Source organism: Pristiophorus japonicus, chromosome 13 (genome assembly GCF_044704955.1).
Source record: "Pristiophorus japonicus isolate sPriJap1 chromosome 13, sPriJap1.hap1, whole genome shotgun sequence".
Lineage (NCBI taxonomy): Eukaryota > Metazoa > Chordata > Chondrichthyes > Pristiophoridae > Pristiophorus > Pristiophorus japonicus.
This window is the reverse complement of record NC_091989.1, coordinates 106,134,291-106,148,202: the sequence shown is the minus strand read 5'-3', so window position 1 is coordinate 106,148,202 and position 13,912 is coordinate 106,134,291. Positions and strand designations below refer to the sequence as shown.

Genomic DNA, 13,912 nt, shown 5'->3' with positions numbered 1-13,912 from the left:
GCTACACAGACTGGACCGGGTAGGGTTGCAACTGAAAAAAGCGAAGTGCGTCTTCTTAGCTCCAGAGGTAGAATTCCTGGGGAGGAGGGTAGCAGCATACGGGATCAGACCTACTGTATCCAAAACGGAAGCGATCCAGAGAGCACCCAGACCCCGTAACACAATGTTGCTGCATTCGTTCCTGGGGTTCCTGAACTATTTTGGTAACTTTCTTCCAAATTGAGCACGCTGCTAGAGCCGCTACCACATGCTCCTACGCAAAGGTTGTGATTGGGTCTGGGGGGACAGCCAGGAAAGGGCTTTTGATAGAGCACGCAATTTGTTATGCTCCAACAAACTGTTAACGTTATATGACCCGTGTAAGAAACTTGTTTTAACGTGCGATGCGTCATCCTATGGGTTCGGGTGTGTGTTGCAGCATGTGAATGCCAATGGTCAGTTACAGCCGGTAGCTTATGCCTCCAAAAGTCTGTCCCAGGCAGAAAGGGGCTACGGGATGGTAGAAAAGGAAGCGCTAGCATATGTATATGCATTAAAAAAAATGCATCAGTACCTGTTTGGCAGGAAATTTGAGCTGGAGACAGATCACAAACCCCTAACGTCCCTTTTAGCCAACAACAAGGCCATAAATGCGAATGCATCGGCCCGCATACAGAGGTGGGCACTCACGTTAGCCGCCTATGACTACACAATTCGGCACAGACCGGGCCCTGAAAACTGCGCCGATGCACTCAGCAGGCTCCCACTAGCCACCACTGAGGGGGCAACTGAGTATGATGCTAAGATGGTCATGGCTGTTGAAGCTTTCGAAAGCGAAGGCTCACCTGTGACAGCCTGTCAGATTAAAGACTGGACAAATAAAGACCCGCTACTGTCTTTAGTTAAGAAATGTGTCCTGAATGGGGACTGGGCAGCCGCGTACGGGACATGCCCTGAGAAATTTAAACCGTTTCATAGGCGCAAGGATGAACTCTGGATTCAGGCCGATTGCCACTATGGGGAAACCGAGTAGTCATGCCCCAGATGGGCAGAGAGGTGTTTATCAGAGAACTTCACAATGAGCACCCGGGCATTGTCATGATGAAGGCAATTGCCAGGTCACACTTTTGGTGGCCAGGGATAGATGCAGACCTGGAACTTTGTGTTCGCAGGTGCAACACGTGTGCTCAGCTGGGCAACGCACCCCGGGAAGCCCCCCTCAGCTCCTGGTCCTAGCCCACCAAGCCATGGTCATGCATCCATGTGGACTACGCAGGTCCTTTCATGGGAAAAATGTTTTTGGTTGTAGTAGATGCCTACTCCAAATGGATTGAGTGTGCCATTTTAAATTCAAGCACATCCTCTGCCATGGTAGAAAGTCCAAAGACAATGTTCGCCGCCCATGGTCTACTGGATGTCTTGGTCAGCGACAATGGCCTGTGCTTCACAAGCACCGAATTCCAGGACTTCATGGCAGGCAATGGAATCAACCATGTCAGAACGGCACCGTTCAAGCCGGCCTCAAACGGCCAGGCGGAACGAGCAATGCAGATAATCAAACAGGGGATGCTCAGAATCCAACGGGGTTCTCTACAAAGCCTCCTGTTGGCCAATAGATCCCGACCACACTCGCTCACAGGGGTTCCACCCGCAGAACTGCTAGTGAAAAGGTCACTCAAAGCCAGGTTATCCCTTATACACCCCACCATGAAAGAAATTGTTGAGAGCAGGCGTCAGTCACAATGTGACTACCATGACAGGAATGCGAGGGCGGGATGTATTGATGTCAATGACCCTATTTTTGTCCTTAATTACGCTGTAGGGCCCAAATGGCTTGCAGGCACTGTGATTGCCAAAGAGAGGAATAGGGTTTTGGTAGTTAAACTTGCCAATGGACTAATCTGCCGCAAACACATGGATCAAACTAAAAGGAGATTCAGCAACCCCATAGAAGAAGCAGAGGAAGAACACGGCGTAGAGTTTACTCCACCACAGGTGACCGAATACCGAAACCAAGCGGAGGAGAGCCCAGTCACTGTGTGCAGTCCGGACAGGCCTGAGGCACCGCAAACAGCAGACACTCAGGCCAGCGTGCAACAACCAGAGCCCCAACTCAGGCGCTCTACAAGGGAGCGTAAACCACCAGAAAGACTTAACCTGTGATCCCAATAAGACTTTGGGGGGGAGATGATGTGATGTATTCAATTATCATTGTAACCCATGTATAAGCTGACCAAAGTTGTACACCTTGAGAACATTGACCACAAGGAGGTGAACTTGTGGGAGACACTCCTAACTTGGACTTTCAGGTATAAAATGGGAAGCTCCACCCACCTTCATCATTTGAGGTCTTGGTAATAAAGGTAACTGGTCACAGAGTGACCTTCTCTCAAGTATGGGCCTCGTCTGCATTTATACTGTATAGCAAGGACATATCACGGACGATGTGGCCTGCCAACCTTCACCGAGGCATACGAGAGCATGGGCCTTACGCTAAACATCCATAAGACTAATGTCCTCTACCAACCTGATCCCACCACACAGCACTGCCCCCCAATTACCAAAATCCACAATGAGGCCTTGGACAACATGAACCATTTTCTATACTTCGGGAGCCTGTCAGCAAGAGCAGACATTGATGACGAGGTCCAACATTGCCTTCAGTGTGCCAGCGCAGCCTTCAGTCACCTGAGGAAGAGAGTGTTTGAAGACTAAGCCCTCAAATCCGACACCAAGCTCATGGTCTACAGGACAGTAGTGATTCCTGCCCTCCTATATGGCTCAGAGACGTGGACTATATACAGCAGATACCTCAAAGCGCTGGAGAAGTACCACCAGATCCTGCAAATCCATTGGCAGGACAGAGGCACCAATGTCGGTGTTCTCGCTCGAGCCAACATCCCTAGCATCGAAGCATTGACCACACTCAACCAGCTCCATTTTAGAATCAACTTAGCTTTGAGAATCCAATTTCAACAGGCCAGGACAGTGGATAAGGGTGAGCTGAGTGCCATTAGGGAGCAGGCAAATAAAGCATAAGCTCTGTCATGGGACCAATTAACAGGGTTTTTGAAGCTGTAATGAGGAAAGCGTGAAATGGATGATAGCGAATCAGCAACCTGTTTTATACTGTAACCAAGAAAGTAAAATCAGGCGTGGTGTAAAACGAGCTGCCGAATTACCATCACTCGTTTCACACTTTTACCAAAGACCAATTTTTTTTTAAAATAGAAAAGACTTAGATTTCTATAGCACCTTTCACAACCTTAGGGTATCACAAAGCACTTGACAGCCAATGAAGTACTTTTGAAGTGTCGTCAGTGTTGTAGACCCAAAATGCCTTCAGTATGGTCTTACATGTAAGGTTTTGGCTTTTCTGTCTTATTTTTAATGTATCTATTTTCTTGCTTGGATTAAATCTGCATCTCATCAATACTTCCTGCTTTTCTTTAGTGAAAAACGATAAAATTAGAGCAAACAATATATTTTCTCCATAGCCTGTCAAACACAGCTGCAATATTGTATCACATCCTGGACTGCACTCGTTTGGCAATCACGCTCAAAGAGGCCACATGAACAGTTGGTGGGTTTGTGGAAATGTTGCTCTGCTGCAGTAAGGGGCATCTTTTGAGGTTCAAATTAGGGTGTGTTGCTGGAGCAAAGTATAAACACTGTTTGTTATGTATGTAACTATGCAATACTTGCCACCAGAGGGCACGACTGTTGGAATCCTAATGGTCACCTGCACACATGTGCAGGACCAGTATAAAAGGTTGGCTGCCATGTTGATTAACAAAGAAGACTAAGGTCACACTAAGTTTAGCTTACAGTACTCAGCCTCGTGGAGTTCTTCTATACACAACAATTGGCGATGAGTAACAATATGAACCTTCACGCAACCATGGCTGCCGTTGGAATATTAGAGAGATTCGTAGAGGGTGATGATTGGGAAGCCTTCGTCGAGCGTCTCGACCAGTACTTTGTGGCCAACGAGCTGGAAGGAGACACGAATACGGCCAAGCGCAGGGCAGTTCTCCTCACCGTCTGTAGGCCTAAAATATACGGCCTCATCAAGAATCTGCTTGCACCGACAAACCAACGGCGAAGGAATATACAGAGTTGTGAACGCTGGTTCGGGACCACCTCAAGCCAAAGGAGAGTATCCTCATAGCCAGATATCGTTTTTACATGCATCATCGCTCCAGGGCCAGGACGAGGCGGATTATAGCGCCGACCTGAGACGCCTCGCGGGGCCTTGCAATTTTGGAGCTGCATTGGGGCAAATGCTGCAGGATTTTTTCATGCTGGGCATCAGCCATGAGGTCATTCTTCAAAAGCTGCTGGCTGCCGAAACCCTAGACATGAGCAGGGCCATCGCGATCGCCCAGGCATGCATGGCCACGAACGATAACACCAAACACATATCTTCTCAACATCGAAGCTCACCAGCAAGTACTGTGCATAAAATGAAGTCGCTAACAGGCCGTACTGCATATGGCAGGGCCTATACATCTGTGGCTACAAGACCTGTGATGACTCAAGAGTCTGCCATCGGGAGAAAATGAGAATCCATTAGCAGCGTGTTGGCGTTGCGGGGGTAATCACCGGGCCCATCAATGTCGATTCAAGCACTACGTGTGCAAAGGCTGCGCAACGATGTGGCACCTCTAGTGAATGTGCAAACGTGCTGCGACATACCACGTGGCAGAGGTTGATCGATCCGGCATGGATCACGCAGCACAGGCAACTCAACCCGAGGACAAAGTGTATGGGGTACATACCTTCACCACCAAGAGCCCTCCTATAATGCCAAAAGTCAAATTAAATGGAGTTCCAGTATCCATGGATTTGATTAATGAGCCAGAAGGCTTTCGATAAAACTGTGGGGCAATAAAGCACAAAGGCCCAAACTGAACCCGATTAATGCAAAGCTGTGTGCCTACATCAAAGAGCTCATACTAGTCATTGGAAGTGCGGCAGTGAAGGTATCGTATGATGGAGTTGTGTATGACCTATCATTGTGGATTGTTCCAGGCAATGGCCCAACGCTGTTCGGCAGAAGCTGGCTAGAAATGTAAGAACATAAGAACATAAGAATTAGGAACAGGAGTAGGCCATCTAGCCCCTCGAGCCTGCTCCGCCATTCAACAAGATCATGGCTGATCTGGCCGTGGACTCAACTCCACTTACCCGCCCGCTCCCCATAACCCTTAATTCCCTTATTGGTTAAAAATCTATGTATCTGTGATTTGAATACATTCAATGAGCTAGCCTCAACTGCTTCCTTGGGCAGAGAATTCCACAGATTCACAACCCTCTGGGAGAAGAAATTCCTTCTCAACTCGGTTTTAAATTGGCTCCCCTGTATTTTGAGGCTGTGCCCCCTAGTTCTAGTCTCCCCGACCAGTGGAAACAACCTCTCTGCCTCTATCTTGTCTATCCCTTTCATTATTTTAAATGTTTCTACAAGATCACCCTTCATCCTTCTGAACTCCAACGAGTAAAGACCCAGTTTACTCAATCTATCATCATAAGGTAATCCCCTCATCTCCGGAATCAGCCTCGTGAATCGTCTCTGTACCCCCTCCAAAGCTAGTGTATCCTTCCTTAAGTAAGGTGACCAAAATTGCACGCAGTACTCCAGGTGCGGCCTCACCAATACCCTGTACAGTTGCAGCAGGATCTCCCTGCTTTTGTACGCCATCCCTCTCGCAATGAAGGCCAACATTCCATTCGCCTTCCTGATTACCTGCTGCACCTTCAAACTAGCTTTTTGGGATTCATGCACAAGGACCCCCAGATCCCTATGCACCGCAGCATGTTGTAATTTCTCCCCATTCAAATAATATTCCCTTTTACTGTTTTTTTTTCCAAGGTGGATGACCTCACATTTCCGACATTGTATTCCATCTGCCCATTCGCTTAATCTATCTAAATCTCTTTGCAGCCTCTCTGTGTCCTCTACACAACCCGCTTTCCCACTAATCTTTGTGTCATCTGCAAATTTTGTTACACTACACTCTGTCCCCTCTTCTAGGTCATCTATACTGTAAACAGTTGTGGTCCCAGCACCGATCCCTGTGGCACACCACTAACCACCGATTTCCAACCCGAAAAGGACCCATTTATCCCGACTCTCTGCTTTCTGTTAGCCAGCCAATTCTCTATCCATGCTAATACATTTCCTCTGACTCCGCGTACCTTTATCTTCTGCAGTAACCTTTTGTGTGGCACCTTATCGAATGCCTTTTGGAAATCTAAATACACCACATCCATCGGTACACATCTATCCACCATGCTCATTATATCCTCAAAGAATTCCAGTAAATTAGTTAAATATGATTTCCCCTTCATGAATCCATGTTGCGTCTGCTTGATTGCACTATTCCTATCTAGATGTCCCGCTATTTCTTCCTTAATGATAGCTTCAAGCATTTTCCCCACTACAGATGTTAAACTAACCGGCCTATAGTTACCTGCCTTTTGTCTGCCCCCTTTTTTTAACATGTTCTTATGTTCTTATGTTCTTATCACAAGGCTCGGGCGGTTCTGTACATGAGGGAGAAAGTCGAGATCGAACTGAACAGACTCCAATGCAAAGGAATCATATCGCCAGTCAAGTTCAACGAGTGGGCCAGTCCAATTGTCCTGGTGTTGAAAAGTGATGGCACAGTCAGAATCTGCGGAGACTACAAGGTAACAATTAACCGAGTCTCACTACAGGACCAGTACCCGCTGCCCAAGGCAGATGACCTGTTTGCAACGTTAGCGGGGGGAAGTCGTTCACCAAGTTGGACCTAACCTCTGCCTACATGACACAGTAGCCAGCTGAATCTTCAAAAAGACTAATGTGCATCAACACACACAGAGGGCTGTTTATATACCACAGGTGCTCGTTCGGGATTTGCTCAGCTGCAGCCATTTTCCAGAGAATCATGGAGAGTTTGAAGAAATCTGTTCCGTGCACCGTTGTGTTTCAAGATGACAAAGTGATCACTGGTTGTGACACCACAGAACATCTACATAACCTGGAAGAGGTTCTAAGTCACCTAGATAGAGTGGGACTCAGGCTGAAATGCTCCAAGTGTGTTTTCCTGACGCCAGAAGACGAATCTTTGGGGAGAAAGATTGCAGCAGACGGCATCAGACCCATAGACTCAAAGACAGAGGCCATCAAGAATGCACTCAGACCACAGACTATGACGGAGCTGCGTTCGTTCCTGGGACTCCTCAACTATTTCGATAACTTTCTACCCGGGTTGAGCACATTGTTAGAGCCTTTGCACATGTTGCTATGTAAGGATGACGACTGGGTTTGGGGCAAATCTCAAGACACAGCCTTTGAGAAGGCCAGGAACCTGCTATGTTCAAATAAGTTACTTGTACATTATGACCCATGTAAACGTTTAGTTCTAGCTTGTGACACCTCATCGTACGGGGCATGCTGTGTGTTACAGCAAGCCAATGTATCGGGTAACCTCCAACCAGTTGCATATGCATCTAGAAGTCTGTCTAAGGCTGAGAGAGCCTATATTATGGTTGAGAAAGAGGCGTTAGCATGTGTATATGGGGTTAAGAAAATGCACCAATACCTATTTGGACTTTGGTTTGAGCTTGAAACTGACCACAAGCCGGTCATTTCGCTGTTTTCAGAGAGCAAAGGTTCGTACCGCATCCAATGCTTCGTACCGCATCCAAAGATGGGTACAAACATTATCCGCTTATGACTATGTTATCCGCCACAGACCAGGCACTGAAAATTGTGCCGATGCTCTCAGCCAGTTACCATTACCCACCACTGGGGTTGAAATGGCGCAGCCTGCAGACTTGCTACTGGTTATGGATGCTTTTGAGAGCAAGGGGTCACCCGTCACAGCTCGCCAGATCAGGACCTGGACCAGCCAGGATCCTGTGCTATCATTAGTAAAGAGTTGTGTCCTAAATGGGAACCTGTTGGCCGTTCCCGGGGAAATGCAAGATGAAATTAAGCCATTTCACCAACGCAAAGATGAAATGTCCATCCAGTCGGATTGTCTCTTATGGGGTAATTATGTGGTTTTGCCAAAAAAAGGGAGGGAAACTTTTATACGCGACCTACACAGTACCCACCCAGGCATTGTCATGACGAAGGCAATTGCCAGGTCGCATGTTTGGTGGCCCGGCATTGACTTGGACTTGGAGTCATCTATGCATCAGTGCAACACTTGCTCGCAACTGAGCAATGCACCAAGGGAGACTCCACTGAGTCTGTGGTCATGGCCCTCCAAACCGTGGTCCAGGATCCACATAGATTTTGCCGGCCTCTTTCTAGGAAGGATGTTTTTAGTAGTTGTGGACGCTTACTCCAAATGGATTGAATGTGCAATCATGTCATCCAGCATGTCTACAGCCACCATTGAAAGCCTCCGGGCCATGTTCGCCACCCATGGCTTGCCCGACGTCCTTGTCAGCGACAATGGACCATGTTTCACCAGCTCAGAATTCAACGAGTTTATGACCCGCAATGGCATCAAGCATGTAAGGTCTGCTCCGTTTAAGCCCGTGTCTAATGGTCAAGCAGAGTGGGCAGTCCAAGCAATCAAGCAGAGCATGAAACGCGTGACGGACGGCTCCCTGCAGACCCACTTGTCTCGCATTCTGCTCAGTTACCGGACGCGACCCCACTCGTTCACCGGGGTTCCCCCGGCAGAATTGTTAATGAAGAGAGCCCTCAAAACCAGGCTCTCCCTAGTCCACCCGGATCTTAATGATCACGTGGAAACCCAGCGAAACTGGCAGAACATGTACCACGATCGCGCAGCTGTTTCACAAGACATTGATGTTAACTACCCTGTGTTTGTCCTGAATTATGGTCATGGTCCCAAGTGGGTTGCTGGCATTATTTTGGCCAAGGAAGTGAATAGGGTGTTTATAATCCAACTGTTAAATGGCCAAACATGCAGAAAGCATTTAGATCAGACCAAATTGTGATTTACTGACAACCAGGAACGACTTGAAGAGGACATCACCATCGACGATCCACCAACTCACACCAAACCAGCAATCGACCTTGCTGTCAATCACGAGGATGAACCCACCATTCCTAACAGTCCAGCCAGACCAGCCGCGATGCAGTGCAGCAATGGTCCAGCCAACTCACACACGCCAGGGTTTGAAATTAGATGATCAACCAGGGAGCGAAGGGCTCCGGATCACCTCAACTTGTAAATAACTTGTACCGAAGACTTTGGCGGGGACTAATGTTATGTATGTAACTATGCAATAATTGCCACCAGACTGTTGGAGTCCTAATGGTCACCTGCACACATGTGCAGGGCCAGTATAAAGGGTTGGCTGCCATGTTTAGGCACTCTGGAGTTGTAATAAAGAAGACTAAGGTCACACTAAGTTTAGCTCATAGTACTCAGCCTCATGGAGTTCTTCTATACACAACCCTGTTTATAACCTGCATTGTACCTGACCTACAAGTGCTTGATGAGGCATTGTAGATATCTCCCTCTAACCCATTCTATTCCTGATCTAGTAATGTTCTGGGAAAGGGCTTTAGATAGCTTGTGCCAACCAGTTAGTTGTCACTCAATTATGTCAGCCAATGCCAAATACCACAGATGTCTAATAGTTCCTTCAAAACTCCAAAAATTGCAGCATGAATCACTTAATAGAGGCCGCATGTGCCACAGTAAGAGGAAGTGTGACTAAAATATTTTGCACAGTCTGCATTGAGATTACCAGCTGTTATTGAGAAAATATTACAAAAACTGCTGACTTTCAAACTTAAATCCTCCAAATTGTTACACTTTTTATAATGTTCTGCTCTGCAATAATTTGTTCCTATGTTTTACACCCAGTCAGCTTTAACCCTGGTGTCCCAATACTAGCATCTTAATCATAGTATCCTCAATGATATTGTTTTGTTAACTGGGACGGGTCCTGATATGGACATTCATACTGGACCAAAGGAAGAAAGACCTGCATGACTACCAGATGTCTCAAAGCACTTTACAGCCAATGAAGTACTTTTGGAATGTAGTCACTGTTGTATTGTAGGAAGCACGGCAGCCAATTTGCACACAGGCAAGCTCCCACAAACAGCAATGTGATAATGACCAGATAATCTGTTTTTGTTATGCTGATTGAGGGATAAATTGGCCAGGACTCCAAGGATAACTCACTTGCCTTTCTTCGAAATTATGCCATGGGATCTTTTTCGCCGTCCTGAGAGAGCAGTCAGGGCCTAGGTTTAACGTCTCTTCTGAAAGACAGCACCTCCGACAGTGCAGCATTCCCTTAGCACTGCACTAGAGTGTCAACCTAGATTTATGTGCTCAAGTCTTTGGAGTGGGACCTGAACCCACAACCTTTTGACTCAAGAGGCAAGAGTGCTACCCACTAAGCCACAGCTGACACTCTTCCCTAATATTTTAGTAGTAAAGTTTGAGGCTTGTAGAAAGTTCATTAAGGACATACACTGGTGAAAGTGAATTTGTACATATGTGGGGAAGTGTATAGTCAAAGCAAGGAAATGTTAACTGCTTATAAAAAATATAGGACTCAGAGATTCACTGTTAACGTTGTGCTATATTTCTCCAGTGAAACTACCCAAGAAAGCCGAGCTTGCAAGCTGCACACGTCAGAGATTGGGCCACAACATTGCAATCCCAATTCTCCAATCAACATCTCCTGCAAAGGCATTTCACAAGGGGGAGAGGAATATGGCTATGGGTTTAAGGCAAGTAATGGTGCATGACGTTGTGCTGAGATAGGATGATGAACAAAGAAGATAAGGCAATCTCATCAATCCTGTATTACTCGATAACAAAGGGAAGTTGTGTTAATTACACATAGGCTCTAATGATAGTGCAGATAAAAAATGTGAAGAATTGAAAAGGAATGATTTTGGGATAGGCACAGCTTTATTCAAGAGAAGAATAGGATGTTGTGCTTGAACATTACTTACATCCAATGGGTTCGGGTGGAGAAGGTGCTCCAAAGATAAAAACCATGAGGAATGCAAATGAAACTAACTTCCCTAGTATGAAGAATCTCATGTGTGAGACTTGAGTTAGGACCTGCCCAACAGCAGAACACAAAGGACTGACAGATTTGGACATACCAAATATAATCTAAGAGATGTAGACTTCCAGGGAAAGAGGAAACAAGAAAATTAATGCAGAATATAGTGAAACATGGCAAGGGAGGGAAAACAGTGGTGACAAAATGCCGCCCCAGTGCAGAGGCACTGGGAGCACTGCTCCTTAAGCACCGTGTGTGTGTGTGAGTGTGTGTGTGTGTGTGTGTGTGTGTGTGTGTGACTCAGTAAGATGGTCTTGCACCACAATGTCAGCTGGTTTAAATAAATTAGTGGCAATCTCAGCACACAACACATTGCGTAGAGGGAGAATCCTACAGTTAGGGGGTGCTCTCCGGTTCCAACAATTCTTAAAGGCTCTTAGCATAAAACAAAGGAAGAAAATCAGTGCGGAGGGGGAGGGGGAATTGAACCTCAAAAAACCCTGGTAAACTCAGAGAAAATCATTCAAAAAAATTATTTTGAGAATGATCAAAATTCAAGAAAACAAGCAAGAGACTTTTAAAAAAAAGATACAGTCAATCTAAATGACAACTCACATTTACAAAGTTTATAGTATTCATTTTTACAAAGTTCACCATCAGTCGCAGTTTTTGTTTAAGACGTAAAATTGAAAAACATATATTTATAGTTGTGGCTCCAGCCACTTACCTGCCACTATGGTGGTAGGATAATAAACATTGTTGGAGATTATGAATAGGGGAAAAGTTATCTTACCTTTCGTAATGTATATGACCTGGGCCAACCTTTGATTGATCTAACACTCAACTAGTAGAAGGAACAGCTAAAGAAAATGGTGGCTGCTATTAGATCGGCTAAAAGGATAATGGAAAAGAGGATTGCAGTCAATTGAGGAAGTAATGGGCAAAGCTTCTTCAGTTGTGTGAAGAGTCAGAGAACTGTCAGAGATTGTACTGGGCCATTGAAAGTGCTCGAGGACAAGTTACTAGGAAATATTAAATGAGTACTTTGCATTGTCTTCACTCTTGAAGATGATGCGCGACTGTTAATAATGATGATGATGTTAATAATAAAACTAATTAACATAGATGAACATTTTGTATTAGACAGAATTAAGAATCTGAAAATGGATAGAGCAGCTAGTCTGAATGATATACACCTGAGGGTCCTCGGGGAGATGGTACATGTGCTGTGTGAGCTCCTTGCCCATATTTTTAATTGCTCACTGCATTCTGGAAGAGTTCCCATAGACTGGAAGGAGGCTATTGTAGCCCCCATCTTTTAAATAAGGAGACACGACAAACCCTAGTAACTATAGGCCCATCAGTTTGACATCAGGCACGGGAAAGATGCTTAAGGGAATCATTAGGAATGCAATATTTTTAACACACTTTTTAACACACCTTGCAGTCAGAATCAGGTGAATTTATAATGGGGAACAAAGAAATGGCAGACCAATTGAACAAATACTTTGGTTCTATCTTCACGAAGGAAGACACATATAACCTTCCGGAAATACTAGGGGACCGAGGGTCTAGCAAGAAGGAGGAACTGAAGGAAATCCTTATTAGTTAGGAAATTGTGTTAGGGAAATTGATGGGATTGAAGGCTGATAAATCCCCAGGGCCTGATAGTCTGCATCCCAGAGTACTTAAGGAAGTGGCCCTAGAAATAGTGGATGCATTGGTGATCATTTTCCAGCAGTCTATCGACTCTGGATTAGTTCCTATGGACTGGAGGGTAGCTAATGTAACACCACTTTTTAAAAAAAGGTGGGAGAGAAAAAACGGGGAATTATAGACCGGTTAGCTTGACATAGAAACATAGAAAATAGGTGCAGGAGTAGGCCATTCGGCCCTTCGAGCCTGCACCACCATTCAATAAGATCATTCACCTCAGTACCCCTTTCCCCGCTTTTTCTCCATACCCCTTGATCCCTTTAGCCATAAGGGCCATATCTAACTCCCACTTGAATATATCCAATGAACTGGCATCAACAACTCTCTGAGTGAAGAAGTTTTTCCTCATTTAAGCCCTAAATGGCTTACTCCTTATCCTTAGACTATGTCCCCTGGTTCTGGACTTCACCAACATCGGGAACATTCTTCCTGCATGTAACCTGTCCAGTCCCATCAGAATTTTATATGTTTCTATGAGAACCGCTATCATCCTTCTAAACACCAGGGAATACAGGCCCAGTCGATCCAGCCTCTCCTCATATGTCAGTCCTGCCATCCCGGGAATCACTCTGGTGAACCTTCGCTGCACTCTCTCAATAGCAAGAATGTCCTTCCTCAGATTAGGAGACCAAAACTGAACACAATATTCCAGGCGAGGCCTCACTAAGGCCCTGTACAACTGCAGTAAGACCTCCCTGCTCCTATACTCAAATCCCCTAGCTATGAAGACCAACATTCCATTTGCCTTCTTCACCGCCTGCTGTACCTGCATGCCAACTTTCAATGACTGATGTACCTTAACATCCAGGTCTCGTTGCACCTCCCCTTTTCCTAATCTGCTGCCATTCAGATAATATTCTGCCTTCATGTTTTTGCCACCAAAGTGGATAACCTCACATTTACCCACATTATACTGCATCTGCCATGCATTTGCCCACTCACCTAACCTGTCCAAGTCACCCTGCAGCCTCTTAGTGTCCTCCTCACAGCTCACACCACCACCCAGCTTAGTGTCATCTGCAAACTTGGAAATATTACACTCAATTCCTTCATCTAAATTATTAATGTACATTGTAAATAGCTGGGGTCCCAGCACTGAGCCCTGCGGCACTCCACTAGTCACTGCCTGCCATTCTGAAAAGGACCCGTTTATCCCGACTCTCTGCTTCCTGTCTGCCAACCAGTTCTCAATCCACGTCAGTAC

The 13,912-nt window shown here is 45.8% G+C and overlaps 1 long non-coding RNA gene across 1 annotated transcript in view; it reads left to right on the top strand.

Moving 5' to 3' along the window:
- The window catches only part of LOC139278063 (uncharacterized), a 62,404-nt gene extending 51,700 nt beyond the window's left edge, over positions 1–10,704 (top strand). Inside the window, exon 3 of the long non-coding RNA XR_011596216.1 lies at positions 10,570–10,704. This is a non-coding gene — a long non-coding RNA (uncharacterized lncRNA). The remainder of the gene's footprint in view (positions 1–10,569) is intronic.
- Positions 10,705–13,912: the final 3,208 nt, after the last annotated feature.